Source organism: Desmodus rotundus, chromosome 3 (genome assembly GCF_022682495.2).
Source record: "Desmodus rotundus isolate HL8 chromosome 3, HLdesRot8A.1, whole genome shotgun sequence".
In the NCBI taxonomy this organism is placed as follows: Eukaryota; Metazoa; Chordata; class Mammalia; order Chiroptera; family Phyllostomidae; genus Desmodus; species Desmodus rotundus.
Window position 1 is genome coordinate 89,931,356 of NC_071389.1, and position 20,095 is coordinate 89,951,450.

The 20,095-nt window shown below is 42.1% G+C and overlaps 1 long non-coding RNA gene across 1 annotated transcript; it reads left to right on the plus strand.

Annotated features, from left to right (window-relative positions):
• Position 1: 1 nt before the first annotated feature.
• On the plus strand, positions 2-19,685 carry LOC123478904 (uncharacterized). Its single transcript, XR_006654315.3, has 3 exons — positions 2-240; positions 1,484-1,617; positions 19,447-19,685. It is a non-coding gene; the product is annotated as an uncharacterized lncRNA (long non-coding RNA).
• Positions 19,686-20,095: the final 410 nt, after the last annotated feature.

Here is a 20,095-nt window from a genome sequence, read left to right on the forward strand (position 1 = left end):
CGCTCCGCTCCACCCACTGCCTCCTCGACGTAGACTCTCTGGCCCCGCCCCTCCTACTGCCAGCTCCAAAGTGACCCTCTGCGCACCCTCCTGACCCCGCCCCTGGCCCCGCCTTCCGCCCCACTCCCTCCTCCTTCCAGCTTGGGTTGGAGCAGCACCTGGCTGAGTGCGGTGGTGTCACCATGCTTGGAAGAGGGGGAGCCTTCCGGTCTGCGCAGGTCTCCAGGTTAAAAAATGAAGGTCTGTATCTCGGCTATTGTGAATGATGCTGCATTGAACATAGGGGTGTGTATATCTTTTTGAAATAGTATTTTAGGATAAATTCCTGAAGTGGAATTGCTGGATCGTATGATAGTACTAGTTTTAAGTTTTTCAGGAAACTCCATACTGTTTTCCATAGCGCTTCCACCAATTTAGAGTCCCAACAGTGCAAGAGGGTTCCCTTTCTACACATTTTTGCCAACACTTGCTTGTTGACTTTTTAATAGTAGCCATTGTGTCAGGTGTGAGGTGACATCTCACTGTGGTTTTGATTTTCATTTCCCTGAGGATTAGTGATGCTGAGTATCTTTTCATGTGTCTGTTGGTCATCTGTATGTCTTTGGAGAACTATCTGTTCAGGTCCTCCACCCATTTTCTAATGTAAAATGTTTTTTTATGTTGAGCTATATTAAGAAGTACAAATTCCCAGTTATAAAAATAGTTGCAGGGATGTAAAGTGCAGCATATAGTCAGTAACACTGTAATAACAATGAATGGTGCAAGGCAAGTACTGGACTTACCATGGTGATGCTTTGTAAGGTATGTAAGGTACACCTGAAACTAACATAATATTGTATGTCAACTATAATTTTAAAATAAATTCTAAACAAGATACTCCATGGTGTTAACACTTAGCAACAAAAAGGAATGAACTATCAGTGCAGCCAATGTCCTATGCAAATCTCCAGAGAATTCTGGAGGGGGAAAAGCCAATCCCCAAAGGTTCCATACACTGTGGAACTGTACATTTAATGGCCCTATACATTTATGTAACATTCTTGACAGGACTGATTATAAAAATGGTAAACAGATTAGTGGTTGCCAGGGGTTAGGGAGAGGTTGGATGTCGCTATGAGAGGGCAGCAGTAGGGGACTGACAGGATGGCGATGTTCTGTGTCTGCAGTGCCAATATCCTGGTTGTGATACTGTGCTGTAGTTTGGGCAGATGTTTTCTTTGGGGGAAACCGGGTAAAGCACACGTGGGATGTCTAGGTGTTACTCCCTACAGCTCTATATAATTTTCTCAAAATAAAACATGCAATTAAAAAGAAATATCGTTCAAGGCCGAGGATATCAGGATATCCCCTAGAATGTGGAAAGGTATGGAACTAGAGGCTGTGGATGTGTCTGTGTCTGTCTGTGTGTGGACGGGGGGATAGGCGGCAGTGCGGTTTGCTGATGAGCAGTTTAGGCTAATTGTCTCTTTTTCTCTTTTTCTAGCACTTTCCAGTTTGTGCCATCTCATTTGGCAGTCCATCTACCATTGTGACATCTCCAAGGATTGTCCTCAAACTCTATGCCTTGATTTCTGGTGTCCTAGGATAGCCCTATCCAAGCAATAGAGCAGAAGTGAGGTTGGTTTCCCCTGTATTCATAATGAGAATGTGCTGCTGTTGTTCGCAGATCAGCATTGGGGTTGGTTTGTTTGCTGTTGATGCTTTACTTGTGTTCAGGGATGAGAATATGACCTCCCCGCAGATGCCCACATGCTAGCAGGGAACAGGGCCACTTTGTTTTGTGAGCCTAGGAACTCCTGGATGCAGTCTATATTTTAGAATGACCTTTATCAGAGCAAAGTGCCTGAGGCATTTCCAAATGTGCTAGGATGTCCACAAAGATAAAACTTGGTTTTGTTTTCCCCCTTTCTGGTGAGATTCACTTAGGGGCCTCAAATAATCTTGTGTCACAGAAAGTAAGTACATCACACTAAGAAAAATAGGTGTAGGTCAGCTTCTCTGGAATAGAAGAAGTTTACCTATCAAGGTAAACTTTCTTACAAGGAGGGCAAGTAACCTTGTTGTCCAGTGGGAGGGGTATACTCAGGTCTTTTGTGCTATGAGGACTTTTAAGAAAACAATAGCCAGACCTCTTGGTGGTGTGGATCCCATGAAATGACCAGGGAGCTGTGGAATAAAAAGTATTGCAAACTTTTGGAGATAATTAAATCTTCTTACAAGAAAATCACTTTTCTGAATCCAATCTTGGTCCTGTATTATAATAGGATGCCTTAATAGGTTACATGCCTTAATACCAAAGATAGAAAATTACAATAATTATGACATTTTATCATTTTTATGAAACATTTCACCTCTCATAATATCTCACATCAGGCATCAGTGGAAGAAATCTATTGTGTTTGTGTTCTAGCAAAACAAAAGTCTTTAAATATTTTGTGTTATTGTGAATTCATAAGAGTAGATAACAAGTGAATTGAGAGCATGGAAACCAAACCAGAATAAACACTATCTCAAAGACTGACAGGAGATCTTAAACATAATATATGATACATATATTTTATAAACATAATATATATATTAAGATTTTTAAAATTTATTTTTAGAGAAAGGGCAAGGGAGGGAGAAAGAGAGGGAGAGAAACGTTGATGTGCGAGAGATACATTGATCGGTTACCTCTCACACGCACCCAACAGGGGACCTGGCCCACAACCCAGGCATGTGCCCTGACAGGGAATCAAACTGGTGACCTTTTGGTTTGCAGGCCAGCACTTGATTCCCTGAGCCACACCAGCCAGGGCCATTTTAAAAAAATAATCAAAGAAAAAGAATGACTCTAAAAGCTTGAGATCAAAAAGATTCCTTCCTTCATTCATTCTAAAAGCATTTGCTAAGCACCTACTCTGTGTCAATCACTATTTGGGGCATGGAATATTCAATTCTGAACAAAAACAGACCCTGGTCCTTTGGTCCCCTGGTGTCATGGAGTGTACAAACTATTGTGGGAAATGGGAGCCAGGGCAAAGAATGATTTGCAGAATAAATTGCAATCATCTTGAAGATGTGTGTATGTGTATGTGTCAGGCTTTTGAAATAAAGAGGCGTTAAGTGGAGAAATTTTTCCCGATGTTACATATTCTCCCTCAGTGCAAATGTATATAGCCTGTTTTCTTCAGACCTTAGGAATAGTAATTATAAAAGAACCACTGGTTTCTATTGCTCTGGGTTCTATTGCCCAGCACCAAAAAGAACCATGACTCCCAATACCAGAGTTTTATGAAAAGGAAAGGAACTATTTATTCAAAAGTTGTGCAGGTTTAGAATAATGGTGAAATTCTGCTATTAAATCTCGCTCACTTTAGAAACAAAAAAGACATCTACTAACACAGTCCTGCCTCCCCTTGCCAAACCAGGCCAGTCAGAGGTACTACCTTTCAGGAAAAGAAATAGAAGTCTAGCTTAGCTGGGCAGATTCCTGTCTGTATTCCAGCTTCCTCCAGTTGTCCCTGCTTGGCTAGCTGGGCTCCTTCTCTTAATCCACATCTGCATAATGAAAACTCTACTGTGTTTGAAGTTGAATTATATATTGTGCTAATTTTTGAAAGTGCAGTAAAAATGCTCTAAGGTGTAGATAAGATCTCAAACATCTAATCAGAAATTGGAGCCTCAACAGAAAGCTGGGCCTCAGGACTTCCATGAACAGAGTATACACACTCCGTTACAGCATTGGGGAATGCTAGGAGACTTGGCCTCCTCTCCTGGAAGTTACCTTCTAGTGGAAACCAGGGAAATGAAGGAATATAAGTAATTACCACGGATGGTGGCTAGTGCAGTGGAGGAAATAAAGATGGCTCTGTGGTACAAACTAACAGACTGGCCCTCCTGAGTCGGCATGGCACCCTGGTGATTCATCCCAGGTGATCTCCTCCAAGGTCCGCCTTCCGCAGGGCCTTGCTCCGCTTGGGTTAGGGCACCGACCTCCCCATTCCTGTCCCATTCCCCCACCCCCCAGCCCATATCGTCCCTGAGTGCCTTAGGCCCAGTCCTGTCCCTTGGGCCCCAACCCCGACCAGTCTTGGTCCGAGCACCTCTTCCTTACGGATGTGGCGAGAGGAGTCTCAAGGGAGCAGCTTCTGCCAGTTGGGTGCAGTGGGTGGGAGACCACCGGATGCTGACTGTGGGAAGCCAGCCGGATGGAGGTGGGGCGCGGGCAACCCCTGCCAGGCCCAGTCCCGGGGCACAGCAGGGAGGAAGGGACGCCCCCAGGAGCAGAGAGCGATGGAGGGACTCCGAACCGCCCATCTCGGGGCAGACACCAGTGGACCCTCCCCCCTTCACCCTGAACTCCACGCACCTAAGCGAGAGCGGTTCCGCCACTGTACCGCACGCAGTCTCTAGTCCCTTGGAGGCCCGCAGTGACTGTAGCTTTCAGGGGCTCCAAGCCCCCTTATCTCCCAGTAGAGCTCAGCTACCATCCGCCAGGCAAACCATTTCTGGGATTATCTACCTCCTTTGTCCTCCGGAACCAGTGGCCTGCGCTCCAGGAGTCATCCAGCACTCAGCCCTCTGACTCCCTCTGTCGTTGGCTCTGATTTCCTGGGACCGCTGTGCCATCACTCCCATCTCGCCTTCCCTGCAACCCTCCCCGCCAAAGTCGCTCGTTCTGATCCCTCCAGCGCTGACTGGACAGGTGTGGGTGGCGCCCCTCACAGGCCACCATTCCCCCACAGCCTGGTAATTGCATGCAGGATTTTAGCATCTGGCTTAGTTAGCTTCCCCATTCATTCTTCAGGCGTCATCTCCCCACACCTCTGCAGCCTTTAGTGTCCTCAGAAATAGATCCTACACTAACTCAATTCTAAGGACCCTCACTGCCACTTAACCATGGCCGCTCACTCCTGTCCCACATGGACTAATCAATCGCCCCAAACTGCTCAACTGCTCAACTGCTCAGCTCTTTTTCTTCCCCTCTTTCCTTCCTTCCTTCCTTCCTTCCTTCCTTCCTTCCTTCCTTCCTTCCTTCCTTCCTTCCTTCCTTCCTTCCTCTTTCTAGATTATTTATTTTTAGAGAGAGGAGAATGGAGGGAGAAAGAGAGGGAGAGAAACATCGATGTGTGAGAGATGCATCCATTGGTTGCCTCTTGCACACCCCCAATTGGGGACCTGCCTGCAAACCAGGTGTGTGCCCTGACCCGGATAGAACTGGTGACCAGACAGGGCTCAGCTCTTTTTCCTGAAATTAAATGTATTGGGGTGACATTGGTTAATAACATTATGTAAGTTTCAAGTGTACAATTCTATAATACATAATCTGTATATTGCATTGTGTGCTCACCACCCGAGGTCTACCCTCCTTCCGTCACCATTTATTTGACCTCCTTTGCAATTTACTACCTTCTTCTCATGCCCCTTCCCCTCTAGTAATCACCATGCTGTTGTCTGTGTCCATGAGTTTCTTTCTTTTGTTTATTCTTTTGTTGCTTTCTGTTTTATATCCCACATATGAGTGAAATCATATGGTTCTTGTCCTTCTCCATCTGACTTACTACTTTTAGCCTGATATTCTCAAGATCCATTCATGCTGTTACAAATGGCAATATTTCAACTTTCCTTATAGCTGAGTGGTATTCCATTGTATAAATGTACCATATCTTGGTCCAAGCATCTATTGAACGGCACTTACGTTGTTTCCATGTCTTGGACAATGTGAATAATATTGCAGTGAACATAAGGATAAATATGAGTGTGTGTCTTTATGAATAAATATTTTCAATTTTGGGGGGTAGATACTCAGAAGAAACACTGTTGGTCATAAGGTAGGTCTGGCTGTACCAGGTTACATTCCCACCAGCAGTGAACGAGGGTTAGTTTGTCTACACACCCTATTTAACACTTATTTCTTGTCTTGTTGAGAACAGCCAGTCTAACAGGTGTGAGGTTTAAATCATTGTAGCTTTGATTTGCATTTCCCTAAGAACTAGTGAAGTTGAGCATCTTTTCATATACTGTTGGCCATTTGTATGTCTCCTTGGGAAAAGTGTCTGTTCAGGTCCTCTGCTCATTTTTTAATTGGATTGTTAGGGGTTGTTGTTGTTGTTGTTGAGATGTATGAGTTCTTTATTTTTTTTGGATATTAGCACCTTATTGAAGGTATTATTTGCAAATGCCTTCTCCCATTTGGTTGGTTACCTTTTTGTTTTGTTGGTATTATTTTTTTTTCTCTGCAAAAGCTTTTTCGTTTGATGTAGTCCCTCCCTTCCTTCCTTCCTTTCTTCCTTTCTTTTCTTTCTTTCTTTCTTTTTCTTTCTTTCTTTCTTTCTTTCTTTCTTTCTTTCTTTCTTTCTTTCTTTCTTTCTTTCTTTTCTTTCTTTCTTTCTTTCTTTCTTTTGCTTTTACTTGCCTTGCATTTGGTGTCAAGTTCACAAAAACCTCTCTGAGAACAAGGTCCATAACTTGGTATCTATGTTTTCTTATATGTATTTTATTGTTTCAGGTCTTATATTTAAGTCTGTAATGCATTTTGAGTTAATTTTTGTGAATGGTGTCAAATAACAGTCTAGTATCATTCTTTGCATGTGGCCTTCAGTTTTTCCCAATACCATTTATTCATTTATTTTTCCTGGTAAAGATCTGTTTATTTTGTATTTTGTTTTTTAAAATTTAAGTATATTTTATTGATTATGCTATTACAATTGTCCCAATTTTTCCCCTTTTTGCCCCTCCATCCAGTACCCTGCTTCCTTCCAGCAATCCCCGCCTCCTTAGTTCTGTCCATAGGTCGTGCATATAAGTTATTTGGTTTCTCCATTTCATATACTATTCTTAACATCCCCCTGTCTATTTTGTACCTATCAATTATGCTTCTTAATCCTTGTACCTTTTCCCCCATCCTCCCCCTCCCAACTGATAACCCTCCAAGTGATCTCTATATCTGTGATTCTGTTCCTGTTCTAGTTGTTTGCTTAGTTTGTTTTTGTATTTTGGATTCAGTTGATAGTGGTGAATTTGTTGTCATTTTACTGTTCATGTTTTGATCTTCTTCTTTTTCTTAAATAAGTCCTTTTAACATTTCATATAATAAGAGCTTGGTGATGATGAACTCCTTGAACTTGACCTTATCTGGGAAGCACTTTATCTTCCCTTCCATTCTAAATGATAGCTTTGCTGGATAGAGTAATCTTGGCTGTAGGTCCTTGCCTTTCATGACTTGGAATACTTCTTTCCAGCTCCTTCTTGCCTGCAAGCTTTCTTTTGAGAAATCAGCTGACAGTCTTATGGGAAATCCTTTGTAGGTAACATTCTGCTTTTCTTTTGCTGTTTTTAAGATTCTCTATTTATCGTTAACCTTTGGCATTTTAATTATGATGTGTCTTGGTGTGGTCCCCTTTTGGGTCTAATTTGGTTGGACTCTCTGTGCTTCCTGAACTCCAACACCATTTATTGACAAGGCTTTCTACATTCTATGATTTTTGCTTCTTTGCCTAAATTTGGTTGCCCATATACATGTGGGTTTATTTCTGGTTTCTCTATTCTGTTCCATTGGTCTGTGTGTCTATTTTTCTACCAATACCATACTGTTTGATTATTCTGTCAGCTCCTTCTTTTAAACTCTTATTTTTTGTTAATGACTCCCTGATTCTTTTTATGCTTTTCTGGCCTATCTTGCCTCTCATTGTTTTTTTCTGGCTCTTCTTTCTTGATTGACCCTTATGCATTGTCATTCCTAGGTGTCCCATGCTCTGCCTGGCAAACCTCCCCAACCCCTGACTTCAGTGACATCCATATGCTGATGACCCCCACAATGACATTGGTGCCAAATCTGAACCTTCCATGGAAACTAAAACTTGCCATATCAAAAATGAAATTCATTTCCACCTCCAATTTCATTTGCCTTCCTCTTTCCCCAGTCTTGCATGTTGTCAGCCATTCACCTGATGGTCCACATCAGTAATCTGAAAGTTATGCTGGATTCCTTCCTCCTACTTACAATCCCCCAGGTCTGCCTTGCATTCTTCTTAAGCAGTTCCTCCTTCCATGCCCTCTAGCCCCACTACCACTGGTTGAGCACGTGACGTCCTTCAGCACTGGTACTTCTGTCTGGTTCTCATCCTATTTTTCTGCATCGTTGCAGAGTAATCTTTCCAATTAGTAACTCTGTTTATGTGACCACACAGCTCAGAATTCTTCAGAGACTGTAGTCTACAAGATAACATAGAAATTTGTTGGCATCACAAATTAGGCCCTTCATAGATATCCAGTTGTTAATATACACAGACCCAGTGAAGGTTCCAGGATTGAAAATCTATCTTTGTAAGCAGAGGGCAGGGAAAACAGAAAAGGCTGGTCACTCTAGTTTGGTAATTTATATAGTTTATTAATGGAAATTTAGCATATGAAGCACATCTTAGGTGGCTACAAAATGAAATGGATTCTGTGCAGCTTGTCAGGAGCCAAAGAACTACATAGGTTGGGGAGGGGGATAGTCATGGGTATGACTATGTGAATGATACCAGGTATGGGAAATCACATGCTTGACCAGGTCAGGACAATGGCCTGTCCCAGGAACCAGCATGTAGCAGGAGACAGGGAAGGAGTGCTGGCTCATGTCAGAATATGTATTGACTACAATCAGATAGTCCACAAGTAGGGTTGTTGGGAAGCAATCTCTGTCCAGGCCCTAGTCCAGCTTGTGGGTCTGGCAGCAGTTGCAACCTGGAACAGTCTCTCCTCCACACCAGTCTAAGCTGCCTCATGTTGAACAATGGAGCAATAGTAGGTGATTTGTTTCCTCAAATGTGCATACTTTTGCAAGATTTTCTGTCTCTTAGTTTGGAATAGCCTCCTTCCTGCTTAGTTCATCCTTGTTTTTCAAACCTCAGCTCAAGTGCTGTGGATTCTGTGAAAACTGTCTTGATTCCTCAGCCAGAATTCTTTTGCTGCCTTTACCCTTTCTTGTCCTTTATACTTTGTGTCATTATAGCACGTATTATCAAATTTTATTTGTCTACTTATCCATATAAGGAAAAACCTCACTCTAGACTTCCTCCTAAATAGGGAAAAACCTAGCTCTTTGCTCTTCCTGTGCTTCTCTCCTGTGAGTTTCCTTTACTCCTCATACAAGATACTTCATCTTCTGACCTTTCTGGTCACCAAATGTGTGGGTTCCCCCCACTGCCCCCCCCCACACCAACTGATTCTCCACTACACCAGCTTGGCATTATACAATTTAACTAAATTCTAATACTTCTGACCTAGAGATTGTGTCAGATCCCACTGGTTTAGGGTTCACTCCCATAAGATTGCCCCCCTTTCAGATGCCAGTTGCAAGTAGTAGGTCCCTGGGTTACCACAACTTATGTCTGATTTGGCTACAAATTAGAGGTTTCCATGACCCCACCCTGTCCTGGGTCTTATTAATTTGCTAGAGAAGCTCGTAGAACTCAGAGAAACACCTACTTACATTTACCAGCTTATTAAAGGATACAGATGAACAGCCTGATGAAGAGACACAGAAGTGGTGGTCTGGGAGGGTCCTGAGTGCGGCAGCTTCTGTGGATTGGGGTGTATCACCCTCCCAGTATGGATGTATTTGTAAGCCTGGAAGCCACCCAAATCCCACTTTATGGTTTTTTTGGTGGAGTCTGCATCATGTTAATCATTAACTCCATAATCGTTAACTCCATAATCATTAACTCCATTCTCAGGACAAGGAAGGGTGAGGCTGAAAATTCTGAACTTCTAACAGCGGCTTTGTCAGTCTGCTCAGCAGCCATCATGCAGGAGCCCCACTGGAGTTTCATCATCAGAACAAAAGACACTGCTCTCACCCAGGAAATGACAAGGGTTTCAGGTGCCCTGTGTCAGGAACCAGAGTCAAAGACCAAATATTAGAACAAAAGCTGCTCCTAGTGCTTTTACCACCCAGGAATTTACCAGGGTTTCAAGAACCCTGGGTTAGAAACAGGAGGAAAGACCAATACATGAAGGTCTGTCCATAAAGTATCCAGCCATGTACTATGAAATATATTGACATTTATTGAAGAAATTACAAGATACAAGAAACATTGTACATAGGACAATGATGCCTCAGTCCCCTTCAAAGTAGGCCTCTTGGTTCCTCATACAATTCTCCCAATTGCCATCAGCTGCCCCACCGTATTTTCCTGAATTTCATCGCCATTCTGAAGTCTCTTTCCTTTCAAAGGTGATTTTAGTTTTGGGAAAAACCAGAAGTCACAGGGTGTCAAATGTGGCTGTAGGGGGCTGAGTCACCTGAGTGATTTGGTGTACCACCAAAGAAACCTGCATGAGACTTGATGCATGAGTGGGCGGGCTGTCGCATGAAGCTGCCAATCACCAGTTGCCCATAGCTGTGGTCTTCTGAATCATCTGAATAGTTTCCACAAAGGAATGTTCAAGCTTAATGAAATATCTGATGCAGATTCATTGCTCTACTTGCACAGTCATTTTGAATGTTGTAGCTACACAATACACATGCTCACTCAATGGCATCTACTGCCCCCACTGACTAGTACAGTGAGGTTGTCATCGTTCACGCATGCGTGTTCCAATCCACTTTCCTTGGCTGCCAGGTTACATCAGCGTCACACAAACTGTTCTTGTTATATTAACAGTGGCTGGACTTTTTCTGAACAGACCTCATGTATTTATTCTATTATTTCACAATATCTATTGAGTACCTTGAGGCCAGGACTGTGTCTTCTGTCATCATGTCACCAGACCTTAGTGTATCTTCTGGCATATAGTAGGTGCTCAATAAAAGTTTGTGGGCTAAATAAAATAATCATACCACCAGTGTGCGTCACTGTTATCATTTTATGACTGCCATATAGTCCATGCAATAAAGTTTATTACAACTGATGAGCAAACATCAAGATATCCAAGAATCACATTGTAAATTATCTAAAAGACTTTGCCTGTAGTACTGCTTAGATAACTCATGGGATAAGAACTTCTCATAGTCCTTGTGAAGATCTTACATTGATTTGGAAGTGGTGATTGCCCCTAGGAAAGAGAAAGTATGTGTGTTACAGGGTGGGTGGGGGAAGAGGAAGGCAGCAGGAGTGACCAGACTGTGGTAGAACCCCTCCCTCAGTCCTTGCTGCTCTGTCCCTGGGGCTCTGTGAAGAGTTACCTCCTGATAAGGGACTAAGGTTCAGTACCTCAGGGTGGATGGGCACCTAGGAAAAGCTGAAACTGCTTGCCTTGTTTAAAAAGAATGAAATGTTCTGACCACCTTTCCTTAAGGAAGAATAATGAAAATGCATATCTCATGTCCATTTTTGCTTTTGTTCTGTGGTGGCCAAGCCTATATTTCCAAATTAAACCTCTTGCCCATTGTGCAAAATCCAGAGCATTTTCAAGAGGATCACACTCCCTGAGTGCTGAGTTTGGCCAACAAGGCAGCCTTCTGGGTCTCCAAGGTCACAGCTCTGTATTGCAAGTCCCAGTGTCAGCCTCTGTTTCTCAGAACAGGTCCCACACTGCGTAGGGCAGCAGGGTCTGGAGGGGCTTGTTGTGTGGATAAAAAGGGGTCATATGTGAACCTGACAAGCTCAGGGGAGGCCTACGTGGCAGCCTTACAAACTCAGACATAAAGAAACCATAAGATAATCTGAAATGAAAACTGTCTAACTAAAAGCACTTCGTGGCAGGTAGTCATGTCCTAGGCTAGTATTTTTCTCTAACAAAGCCTGTCTGTTTATAACTGAGCAAACTGGGGCCCATGCATATGGCACCTTGACACATGAACTAATAGTTAGTGTTGGAGGAAACAGGTTTTTATTTACAGGGGTGAAACCTCAGTGGGGCTGAGAGCTCTCTTTTAGAGCCCTGTTCTCCCACAAGACTCAGCTCTTCCCTTGCTTCCCCGCCAGGCTGTAAGCCAAAACCAGGCCCGATAGTTCCCCATCTCCTTATCTGTTATTAAGTCAGCTGCGCAAACAGTTTTCCATCTCCTCTGGAGGGTGTACTTGTAGGTTTCAAAGTTGCCATCCTCTCACAGCAGCTCTTTCCTTCAAGATCTGGGTATGTTGTCCTCAGCCTCCATGTAATAGTCCAGGAAAACATGTGCCATGTTTCACTGGATCATGGTGAAGTCCAGGAAGGCACAAGTCCCAAGAGAGTGGCCTCTCCATATGTCCCAAGTCCTAAGAGTCCAGATACGAGTCAGGGTCTGCGAGGCAGCAGGTCAGCGTCTTGTAAGGCAGAGTCCTTGCTGTTTGGGGGTCAGTCACAGTGGGCATGATCAGAGTGGCAGCATACCGTTCTCTCACTCTTGGCTGCTGCTTCCTTACTCAGATCTCGTGACCAAAATCCCTTCTGGCTACTCCTCATAGCTGCCTGCTACCACTTTCTTACTAGCCCAGGCTGCATGGCTGAATCCTCAGAGGAGGAGACATAGCTCCTCCCTCACTACAGACATCCTGGCAGACTCTCTCACATGACTATCTCTTCCCTACAGACCAGCATGACTGCTACCTACTCTCTCAGTGGTGGACCAGCCTCTCTCTCTCTCTGCCTGCCCTTAGATTAAATGCTGATTTGGAGCTTCCTATGTGACCACATCTCTTGCTGCTCCTCCTACAATGAGCTATATTTGCAGGTTTCCTGTATCTTCTACCATCTCTTGGCTGCCATCTTTAGTCAGGGCAAGAGACCTGACTTTCACTCAGGGCAGTGGCACAGCTATTAGTGTGCCTTTTTGTTATGCAAAGTGTTTTAAGCTGTATCATTCACTTCCCCCATGCCCCAAACCCCAACCATGGGCTGTGGAGAATTTTAGTGGGCCCCAGCTTTGCACCCTGTTACATGCTGCCTTTTGGTATCTATGATAACATACCTGTGTAATGTCAAATTTTCTTATTCTGAACCCCTCAAAGCATAGGTACTTCACCAGGGAGAGACCATAAATCCCCTCATTGTTATTGTTATCATGTTAATTGTTGACTACTAATGATCCTGTACTCACCTGTGTATAAGTGTCTATCATTTTACCTTTCATCCAGTCCCAAAGGTTCCCTGCTTTGATTTCTCTTGCCTCCCTAATCTATCACCAATGGGTTTCTTGTAACCTCCTTAGGTATCCTCTTTTGATTGTAATGTATAAAATAAGGTGATAAAACTGCCATTCTCCAGAGCATTTTTCAATGCATTGAGACTTTGCTTCCTAGCAGTTGTCAGTTTGACTCAAATGAACTCACAAAAATTATCTACAGGTTTAAATGTTTCTTATGTTGACAGTTGCATGAAGCATGGCACAGGGCACACTATGGCTGAAATTTGCCTCATAACTGTTGAGTCCTGGCATTTGAGAGAGCAGTTTCCTTGAACTTCTCATGCAAATATCTAGTTCCCTTCAGCAATGACCTGGGAACTCAGAGTATGGCTGCCCAAAGGCTGCTGCCCTGTCTCAGTTATTTATTTATCATTTAGCTGTATTTAAAGTCTTATGATAGTGAATTATCAGTTTTTTACTATTTTTATATTTATTTTACCTATTACATATTATTTAAGTATTTTATTTTTATTTATTATTATTGTTATATTTAGCTATTTATTACAATTTTATGATCAGGAATATTAAAAAATACCTAGAGTAACAAGGACCTCTTAATTTAACTGAGATTTTAAATGAGAGTATAATTTTAAGAGAAATACTGAATAAAATAACTGAATAAAGTGAAATAACTGAAACCCAGATTCTGAAAACCATCTTTCAGATTTCAGGTTTTTGATGAAATCTGAAAGATTTCAGGTTTTAGTGTTACATAATAAATGTGATGAGCTCAGGGGAGGCCTGTGTGGCAGCCTTACAAACTTGGAGACCTAAAGTAACCACACAAGATGGTCTGCAGTTAAAAAACTTTCTAACTGAAAGCAGGTCGAGGTGGGCAATCATATCCCAGGCTGGAATCTTCCCCGACAAAAGCCAGTCTTTACCTTAATTGAGCCTGTCTATTGTCTTTCTGCATCTAAGATAATAGATCTTTGGAATGTCAGATTTCCTTTTTCTGGACTCCTCAAAGCACAGGGCACCACCCCATAGGGGACCACATATTCTCTTCTTGTTATTGTTATGTTAATTGTGACTGTTAACAATCCTGTACCCACCTATATAAAAGAAGTATGTGTCTATCATTTTACTTTTTATCCAATCCCAGAAGTCCTTCCACCCTCCCACCCCCTCTTTGCTTTCTCCTGCCTCCCTAATCTACCACCAATGGATTTCATGTAACCAATTTAGGTTTTCTCTTTTGATGTATAAAATAAGGTGCAAAACTGCCATTTCCTGGAGCATTTTCTCAATCCATTGAGGTTTTGTTTCCCAGCAATTGTCATCAGTTTGGTTCAAGTAAATTCATAAAAGTTCTTACAGTTTTGGACCTTTCTTACATTGACAGGGTACAGTGAATCATACCTCCTCTAAGTCTTGCAGCCCCCCTTTTTAATGGGCACTTACCTTTCATGTGCTAAGTTGACATGTCAAATTGAAAAATGCAAATCTTATTTGAGACACTGGATTAAAGATGACCTTAGATAACAAAATAATTGTCAAGATAGAAATAAACAGAATTGCTTGCTTCACTATTTGACTCTTGAGAAAACAATCATTTTTTAGTTTAGATATTTTTTAAAATCAGAAAACTTCCTAATTTCCTAGTATTTTATAAGTTGTTTGTGATGGTCAAAAAGCAAAAAACTATTCAAAAAGCAAATAACATGCTCAATTCTGTTTTGTCCTTAAAAAATAATCTTCCTTTATAGCTTACCTCCAGCCCTCTCTCTCTCTTTCACAGCTAAGTCTCTTCAAAGAATATTTTAAGTCAGCTGTTTTTACATGTCTCTTTCAATGCCTGAATCCCACTCACTTTGGAATTTATCCCCCCTGACACTAATGTAACTCTTGATCTGGGAGTGAGAAGTGGTCTCTTTAATTCTGACTCTCCACTTCCTCTCAGAACCAGCAGCCAGTGCTATTCAACTCACTGTCCATTGTCCAATCTTTTCTTGGTATCCATTTTCTTTGCTGTGCGGTCTTTTTCAGCACTCTTTTATGATGTTGGTTGGTGTACCCTAGCTTCTATCTTCAGACAGTTACCTTCCTGATAAACAAGCTTGGCCAGGCCAATGCATTCCTCTTATGGCTACTGGCATGTATCCCATACCTTTGTTTTTATTTCTACCTGTCTCCTAGACATGTTCACCTAAATGTTTCACAAGTTTATAAACCCCTTTTGACTCAAAACAAGTCTTTATTTGATCCTCAAACCTGATCCTCCCCTACTATTCCCTCTTTCAGTTAATCATATCATCAGGTATCAAGTTACTTTAGAACACTAAAAGTCATCTGGAACTCCATTCTTTTCCTTGTCCCTTTCCCCAGATCTACTTGGTTATCATGTATGAGGCCTGTCCAGAAGGTATCCAGCCATGTAATATGAAAAATAAAGACATCTATTGAAGAAGATAGAAGATACAAGAAACTTTGTGGACAATGAAGCCTCAGTCCCCTTCAAAGTAGGCACCTTGTGGCCTCACACAGTTCTCCCAGTCACCATCAGCTGCCCCCATTGTATTTTCCTTAATCTCATCGAGAGTCTGAAATCTCTTCCCTAACAAAGGTGATTTTAGACCCAGGAAAAGCCAGAAGTCACAGGGTGCCAAGTATGGGCTATATGGGTGCTGAGACACCTGGGTGATTTGGTGTACCACCAAAAAACTCTGCATGAGACTTGGCATGAGTGGGCAAGCTGTTGTGATGAAGCTGCCAATGACCAGTTGCCCATAGCTGTAGCCTTCTGAATCATCTAAATAGTTTCCATGAAGGAATGTTCAAGCTTAACGCAAAATTTGATGCAGATTCATTGCTTTACTTGCTCAGTCATTTTGAGTGTGATGGCACAGTACACATGCTCACTCAATGGTGTCTACTGCCCCCAATGACTAGGAGAGTGACATTGTCATTATTCACACATGCAGGTTCCAGTCCATTCTTCTCAGATGCCAGGTTACATTGGTGCCACACAAACTGTTTTTGTTATGTTAATAATGCCTGGACTTTTTCCAGACAGGCCTCTTACTATGATTTTTGCCTCCCAATTAGCTGTCTGCATCACCAGCATCAACACTGCCCCTTTGTAGGCCCCTGCTGCCACCTTCTTCTGTATCCAATCTATTCTATGGCTAATGTTGGAGACAGAAAAGAAGGAAGAAGCTGGGAGCGAAGGAGAGAGAGAGAAGGAAGGAAGGGAGGGAGGGAGGAAGGAAAGAGTTAAACTACACATGAAAGGCCGAAATGAAAGGCAACAAGCATTTATTTGAGATTAAAAAAATAAATAACTATTTACCCTGGCTGGTGTGGCTCAGTGGATCGAGCGCCAGCCTGTGAACCCAAAGGTCGCCCGTTAATCCCTGGTCAGGGCACATGCATGAGTCCAAAGCCAGGTCCCCAGTTGGTGGTGTGTGAGAGGCAACTGACTGATGTATCTCTCACACAGTAATGTTTTTCTCCCTCTCTTTTTCCCTTCCTTCCCCTCTCTCTAAAAAGAAATTAAATCTTTATAAAAAGTAACTATTCAAGGCACATTGATTCAGACAGAAACCTAAGGAGGGTTCTGATTAAGAGATAACAGCAAGCGGAATTTATGAGAAAGGGAAGGAGAGCAATTCTATCAGTAGAAGGAAGACATTTCTATTGATACAGTTAAGCTAACACAGTGATGCTAATTCTAAACAGTGTTGTTAATTTTCAGCCTAGTAGTCACTCATCTGGTAATTATAATATCTGTTTTCTTGTTATCTTTGCAAACAGTTGTTCAGCACATAAGGTTGCTTTATGTGCTGAATTTGCCCTGTTTTAAAATTGCAAAGATTTAAGAAATAAAACATGCAAGGCAGTTCCTCAGGGATGGCAGCTCTGACTATCATTTTTTAAAAATTTTTTATTGTTATTCAGTTACAGTTGTCTGCATTTTCTCCCCATCTGACTTCATTCTAAAATGGTTCCATTTATATTATTTTTACTTTACCAAAGGAACAAAGAAAGAGAAAAAGAAATTAATGAATTAATAATGTAACTCCTCTATTTAAAACTCTGTAATGCTTCCCATTGCCTGTTCAATAAAACTCAGATCCCTAGACTGGCATAAGGACCCTTTCCAGTCCAGCCTTAATCTACCTATTGAACCTTCTTCAGCCTCACTATGGGCCATGCCCCAGTTCACACCCTTTCCCCCACACTCAAAGTATACTCATGCTTTGCCCACTGTAAGCTCTTCCACATCCATGCCTTTGCACACACATTTACTCTGCTTAGGTTGTTTCTCCACCATCCATATAATCACTCCTCACAGAAAACCCTGCTCAACTGACACCACTGTGATTCCATCCTGACCCCACAGAACTGTTCTTTCCATCCTCTGTTCTCATTACACTGTGTGTGCGCCATGCCAGCTGCTCTAAGACAATTTTTCCATTCATCTGAAATGATAAAAAAAGGAAGGCCCACGTTTTATGCACTTCTACTTCTCAACTGCTTTGTGACCTGATACAGCAATCAGTACAAAAAAATATTTAATGAATGAAATTTGGAGTTCTCCAGCTCTGCTACCTACTGGAGTTTCAAGGGTATGAATATAGCATTGGGAAAGTTTATAAAATGCAAATACCTGAATGTGAAAAGTGGTTTATGGTGTTGAACAAACTCACGCAGATTCGGGAGGCTTTGCTAGAAATAAATGAGGTCAACATAAGAAACATCCAAACCTGTAAGAACCTTTATGAGCTTATTTGCACCAAACTGACAATTGTTGGGAAGCAAAACCTCAGTGGATTAGGAAATTCTTCAGAAAATTGCAATTCTGTGTCCTGCTTTATAAATTACAATCACAAGAGAGGACGTAGGTGGGTTAGTTAAAATCAACTGGTGATAGATTAGGAAGGAGGCAGAAAGCAAAGCAGGGAGACGTCTGAGATTGGATTAAAAAGTAAAATGATAGATGTAGTACTTCTTTTACATAGGTGGACACAGGGTAGTTAATAGTCAACAATCAACTCAGTAACAATGAGGGGGTTTGTGGTCTTCACTCCGGTGCTCTGGTGCAGCATCTGTGCTTTCAAGTGTCCAAAAAAGATAATTACTTTGACATTCCAAAGGTTACATTATCATAGATGCAAAAAGACAATAGACAGGCTCAATTAAGGTAAAGATTCTAGCCTAGGACATGACTATCTGCCATAACCTGCTTTTGGTCAATAAGTTTTAATTTCAGACCATCCTTCGTGGTTACTTTAGGTCTCTGAGTTAATAAGGCTGCCACGAAGGTCTCCCCTCAGCTTGTGAGGTTTAGTATATGGCCCCTTTTTGTCCACAATGATAAAAATTTATACAGTTGTCTTAAGGTGTGAAAACTGGAAACACAACTAGGCAATCCTCAGAGTGGTGCAAAGAAGAAAGAAAAGCCGAATGTTCCTATGGTATACAGTCCTGAGAAAACTAGTCCTGCCTTCTTAGTCTTTAGATTGCTCTTTAGAGATGGTAATCCTCTAAATGGTGGTCTGGACAGTGAATGTCAGGTGGTCTGGACATGTGAACATTCTTTCCTTAGTCCTTCAAGGGGTAGTCAGGAGGTTTGATGGATATCCAGGCATTAGCACAGAACTGGAAAGTTCAAAAGTTTAGTTTCCAGTCTAGTTAAAACAAGAATAGAATCCTTTTCTCATGCCCTACCTTACTCTGTTCCTCAGTGGTTAAAAAGGAGTCAGTTTTTCTCATTTAAAAAATGGTACAATAAAAAATAATAAAGTAGGGCAGAAGAACACTGCCTGGTTGCATCTCAGTCCCTTTTCCTTATAAATTAATTATTTAAATTGTGGGAGTGGAAGAGGTAAATCCATGTTCAATTTTTTTTTCAAGAATTCCAGTAGAGTGAGAAAAAAAATTATGGGTAGGTCCAGATTGAAGGGCCATGGATTTATCTGAATTTCAGGGCTGTGGTCACATTTTAGGGAAGAAAAGCCAGTGAAATAAGGAATCTTCTCTAGCACATGGTCTCTATGAGCCTGGAAGGAAAGCTGGGGAGTGATCACCTGGAAAAATATATTCCAGTGTTGTGCCTGAACCTTTGCTAAAATATTTGAGGAGAGAAGTCAGGTGGGTTTTTTTTGGTTTTTTTTTTGCCACAGTCCCAGGAAGCACTGGAAGAAAGCCAAGCTCTTTGCAATAAAGCTAGGAGCAGGACGTATTGTTACCAGTAAAGTGTGGTTCTTGCGGTGTCTAAAGGAAAAGAATTTGCTGAGACCTGCACAGGAGGACGTGGCTCTGTGATGTGGTTTACTGATGATGTACATTTAAGGGGGTTCCCTTCCTGACTTCTTAATGTTTCATCTGTCAATTTTGCCAATGAAATAGTCCAATCTTGTCTTTAGTAGGGCCCTAGCAACCATGTGGCCCATCGCTGTGCAACTCCACATGCCGGCTCCAGGAGGGAACCTGAAATGGACTGCAGCTGGGAATACACTCTAAGCTACCTGAATGTTGGACTGGACTGTACTTTGATAGAGCACAGAATCTCTGGACATTGACTATTTCTGGCCCTGATATTCCATGGCAGCGCAGAGGGAGATGAGACATTGGAAATGTCTTCTGGGGCCAGCTTCTATTTCCATGTGAATAAACCATGCTACATCACCATCTATTGTGCATGGGTTTTTGGAATGCTTTCCCTGTGATCCTGGTGTCTCAGGTGGGCACAGGTAACCCAGGTTCTTGGTGATTGCAAACAATGAATTGAACTGAAGACACAGAGAGTTTATAGCAGAAAGAGAGAGAACAGATTTATTATGTAAGAGTACACTCCAGAGAACATGGGAGTGGGTCGACTTCAAACAGAGATTGACCCTCAGTGCCTGGAGGGATTCTATTCTTATAAGTTGGATATTTCCTGGCTAGTTTTCGTGGGCTTTTATTGTACATGTACAAGTAGTTACATTACTTTTAAGCTGCTGTGCATGAGGTCTCCCATGATTTTCCCTGATTTCCCACTGGGGGAGGGGGTCCCACAATACTAATTTATTA